The sequence below is a fragment of the Cebus imitator genome, unplaced genomic scaffold (genome assembly GCF_001604975.1).
Source record: "Cebus imitator isolate Cc_AM_T3 unplaced genomic scaffold, Cebus_imitator-1.0 Scaffold469, whole genome shotgun sequence".
Classification (NCBI taxonomy): domain Eukaryota; kingdom Metazoa; phylum Chordata; class Mammalia; order Primates; family Cebidae; genus Cebus; species Cebus imitator.
The window spans coordinates 499,369-504,512 of NW_016107784.1; positions in this window are offsets into that span (position 1 = coordinate 499,369).

Genomic DNA, 5,144 nt, shown 5'->3' on the forward strand with positions numbered 1-5,144 from the left:
AAGAGTAGAACTTTGTAGCTGTAGATTAGTTATGTTTAAAACGCCTACGTGCAAGCCTTGCTTCGTTGGGATATCAAATGTATTTTGTGATGTACTAAGGATACTGGTCCTGAAGTCTACCAAATATTATAGTGCATTTTAGCCTAATTCATTATGTGTATGAAGTTATAAAAGTAGCTGTGGATGACTAGGAATTACATCATTTGTAGTAAACCCAGATCTGAGTATGTGGTTCATGCTGTTGTGAAAAATGTTTTATCTTTTACCTTTGTCTGTTTGTAATGAGAGGATTTCCTTTTGTAGCTCAGAGAGTACCTGATGTATCATCTCAAACACAATAAACATGCTCCTGAAAAAAAAAAAAGGCAGATATACTCTATAGCCCAAATCTTCATTTCTTCAGTCAGTCATCATGCATTTTATTTATTTATTTATTCAGAGACAGAGTCTCATTCTGTTGCCCAGACTGGTGTGCAAGTGGCTCAATCTTGGCTCACTGCAACCTCCACATCCCGGGTTCAAGCAATTCTCTGCCTCAGCCTCCCAAGTAGCTGGGATTACAGGCGCCCACCAACATGCCCAGCTATTTTTTGTATTTTTAGTAGAGACGGGGTTTCACCATCTTGGCCAGGCTAGTCTTGAACCCCTGGCCTTATGATCCATCTGCCTTGGCCTTCCAAAGTGCTGGGATTACAGGCGTGAGCCACTGCGCCCAGCCCATTTTTTTCATTTATTTAGTTTTTACACAGATGGGATCTCACTGTGTTGACAAGGCTGGTCTCAGACTCCTGGTATCAAGCAATCATCCTGCCTCAGCCTCCCAAAATGCTAGTATTATAGGTGTGAGTCACCACACCTGGCCTCTGAGGTGAGTTGTTTGTTTGTTTGTTTTTTGTTTTTTGAGACAGAGTCTCACTCTGTTGCCCAGGCTGGAATGCAATAGCTGGTCTCACCTCAGCTCACTGTAACCTCTGCCTCTGGGGTTCAAGTGATTCTCCCGTCTCAGCCTCCCGAGTAGCTGGGATTACAGGTGTGCACCACCTCACTGGGCTAATTTTTTTTGTATTTAGTAGAGACGGGTTTTCACCGTGTTGGCCAGGCTAGTCTCAAACTCCTGACCTAAAGTAATCCACCCACTGTGGCCTCTCAAAGTGCTGGGATTATAGGTGTGAGTCACTGCACCCAGCCTGAGGTGAGTATTTTAAAAAAGAATATTTAGAAAGGCTGGGTGTGGTGGCTCACACCTGTAATCCCAGCACTTTGGGAGGCTGAGGCGGGTGGATCAGGAGGCCAGGAGTTCAAAACCAGCCTGGCCAGTATGGTGAAACCCTGTCTCTATTAAACAAACAAACAAAAAGTCTATTTAGGCCATGGGCAGTGACTTATGCCTGTAATCTCAGCACTTTGGGAGGCTGAGGCGGGCAGATCACCTGAGGTCAGGAGTTCAAGACCAGCCTGACAAATATGGTGAAACATGGTCTATACAAAAAAACTGGCTGGGTGTGGTGGCACACACCTGTAATCTCAGCTACTCAGGAGGCTGAGGCGGGAGAATTGCTTGAACCCGGGAGGCAGGGGTTGCAGTGAGCAGAGATCACGCCACTGCACTTCAGCCTGGGTGACAGAGGGAGACTCCATCTCAAAAAAAAAAAAAAAAATAGTATATTTAGCCCGGGCACAGTGGCTCACGCCTGTAATCCCAGCACTTTGGGAGGCTGAGGTGGGCGGACTACCTGAGGTGGAGTGTTTGAGACAGGCTGATCAGCATGGAGAAATACCGTCTCTACTAAAAATACAAAGTTAGCTTGGCGAGGTGGCGCGCACCTGCAATCCCATCTACTTCAGAGGCTGAGGCAGGAGAATTGCTTGAATCTGAGAGATGGAGCTTGCGTTGAGCCGAGATTGAGCCATTGCACTCCAGCCTGAGCAACAAGAGTGAAAGTATATTTAGGCCAGGTGCCGTGGCTCAGGCCTGTAATCCCGGCACTTAGGGAGGCTGAGGTGGGCAGATCACCTGAGGTCAGGAATTTGAGACCAGCCTGGCTAACATGGTGAAACGCTGTCTCTACTAAAAACATAAAAATTAGCCAGGTGTAGTGGTGCATGCCTGTAATCCTGGCTACTCAGGAGGCTGAGGCAGGAGAATCAATTGATCTCGGGAGGTGAGGTTGCAGTGAGCTGAGATCGCATCGCTGCACTCCAGTCTGGGAGACAGAATGAGACTCTATATCAAAAAAAAAAAAAAAAAGGCTCTGCCCATTTATGTATTTTTCATCAATTATTTATTGAATACCTACTGCATGCTAGATATACTACTAGGCACAGAAAATATAAATGCCACTAAGTCAAAGTCTCTACCGTCATAGAGCTTAAATATTACTTTATTTATTTATACTTTTTGACAGGGCCTCACTGTGTCATCTAGGCTAGTGCAGTGGCACCATCTTCATTCACTGCTGCCTCGACCTCCTGGCTCAAGCGAGGCTGCTACACTGAGCCATGGTGCCAAGATCTTCCTGCGTCAGCCTCCCAAGCAGCTGGGACTATATGTGCATAACACCATGCCTGGTTAATTTTGTTGGTTTTTAGTAGAGACAAAGTCTTCCCATGGAGCCCAGGATAGTTTCAAATTCCTGAGCTCAAGTGATCCTCCTGCCTTGGCCTCCCAAAAATACTGGGATTACAAGATATGAGCCACTGTGCCCAACATCTGAATTTCAATACGGAAGCTATTTGTGATGTTTTATTTTATGTGTCAACTTGGTTGGACTACAGTGCCCAGATATGTGGTCAAACCTCATTCTAAATGTTTCTGTGAGAGTGTTTGGAATGAAATTTATATTTAAATCAGTGGACTTTAAGTAAAGAAGATTATCTTCCATATTGTGGGTGGGCCTCATGAAATCAGTTGAAGGCCTGTAGGAATATCAATATTAAAAGTGATACTGAGGCTGGGCGCGGTGGCTCACGCCTGTAATCCCAGCACTTTGGGAGGCCGAGGCGGGTGGATCACGAGGTCAAGAGATCGAGACCATCCTGGTCAACAAGGTGAAACCCCGTCTCTACTAAAAATACAAAAATCAGCTGGGCATGGTGGTGCGCGCCTATAGTCCCCGCTACTCGGGAGGCTGAGGCAGGAGAATTGCCTGAACCCAGGAGGCAAGTTTGCGGTGAGCCGAGATCGCGCCATTGCACTCCAGCCTGGGTAACAAGAGGGAAACTCCGTCTCAAAAAAAAAAAAAGTGATTCTGGGGGCTCCATGTTTGGATCCCCTTCCACGAACACTCTTGTGGAAGCTGCTTTTCTCTATCCTGGACTTTCCCTCAGAGTCCCCTTCCACACTCTCTCTTGGAAGCCTGTCTTCCCCTCCTAAACTCCATCTCTCTCTCTATTTCCTTCCAAAAAGAAAAAAAAAGTGATTCTGGGCCGGGCGCGGTGGCTCACGCCTGTAATCCCAGCACTTTGGGAGGCCGAGGCAGGTGGATCACCTGAGGTCAGTTCAAGACCAACATGGCCAACATGATGAAACTCTGTCTCCACAAAAATACATAAATTAGCTGGGCCTGATGGCAGATGCCTATAATCCCAGGTACTCAGGAGGCTGAGGCAGAAGAATTGCTTGAACCCGGGAGGAAGAGGTTGTAGTGAGCCAAGATTGTGCCACTGCACTCCAGCCTGGGCAACAGAGCAAGACTTTGTATAAAAACAAAAAAATTCGGCCGGGCGCGGTGGCTCAAGCCTGTAATCCCAGCACTTTGGGAGGCCGAGGCGGGTGGATCACGAGGTCAAGAGATCGAGACCATCCTGGTCAACATGGTGAAACCCCGTCTCTACTAAAGATACAAAAAATCAGCTGGGCATGGTGGCGCATGCCTGTAATCCCAGCTACTCAGGAGGCTGAGGCAGCAGAATTGCCTGAACCCAGGAGGTGGAGGTTGCGGTGAGCCGAGATTGCGCCATTGCACTCCAGCCTGGGTAACAAGAGCGAAACTCCGTCTCAAAAAAAACAAAAACAAAAACAAAACAAAACAAAAAAAACAAAAAAATTCATATGTTGAAGCTGTAACCCCTAGTACCTTAGAATGATGGGCCTTTAAGGAGGTATTTAAGGCCGGGCGTGGTGGCTCAGGCCTGTAATCCAAGCACTTCGGAGGCCAAGGCAGGTGGATCACCTGAGGTCGGGAGTTCAAGACCAGCCTGATCAACATGGTGAAACCACGTCTTAAAAAAAAAAAAGGTATTTAAGGTTAAATGAAGTCACTAGGGTGGGGCTCTAGTCCAATAGGACAGGTGTCCCTATGAGACAAGGAAGAGGCATAAGACCTGTGAATAGAGAAAAGGCCATGTGAGGACACTGAGAAGACAGCCATCAAGACAGTCAAGGGGAGAGTCTAAGGAGAAATGAACCCTGCTGGCACCTCGATCTTGGATGTCCAGCAACTAAAACGACGAGAAAACACATTCCTGTCGTTTAAACCACCTGTTTGTGGTATTTTGTCATGGCAGCCTTAGCAGACAATAAATATGTAATGTCAAGGGGACATTTTGAAGGATAACATATCAAGGCAAGGTGATAAAGGGTTAGGGGTGGGGAAGATTAAGATAGAGTGGTTAGGGTTCCCCTCTCAATAGGGATGACGCTTGAACAGAAACCTGAATCATAAGAGGAAGTCAATCTTGGGAGTATCTGAAAACAGCATTTCATACAGAAGGCATTTCAAACGCAGACACCAAAAGGAGGACTCGTGCTTGGCAGTGTGTCAGAAGGCAGATTTGGCAGGAGTGAAGTGAAGCAGGGGCAGAGTGGCAGGAGAAATGTTGCTGAAGACAGCTAGGAGTCTGCTCATGCAGGACACTGTAAGCAGTCACGAACGTTGTGGATTATGTTCTAAATGTGACAGGAAGCTACGAGGCCGTTTTAGTTTTTTGAGCAGAAGCATGACATTAGTTGATTTGTGTTTTTTAAAAAAGGATATGCTGTTGAATGGAGAAGATGCTGAAGGAGGGTGCTGTGGTTTAAATGTGTGCTCCTGGCTGGGAGCAGTGGCTCACACCTGTAATCCTAACACTTTGGGAGGCCGAGTGGGCAGATCACAAGGTTAGGAGTTCAAGATCAGCCTGGCTAATTTGGTGAAACCCGTCTC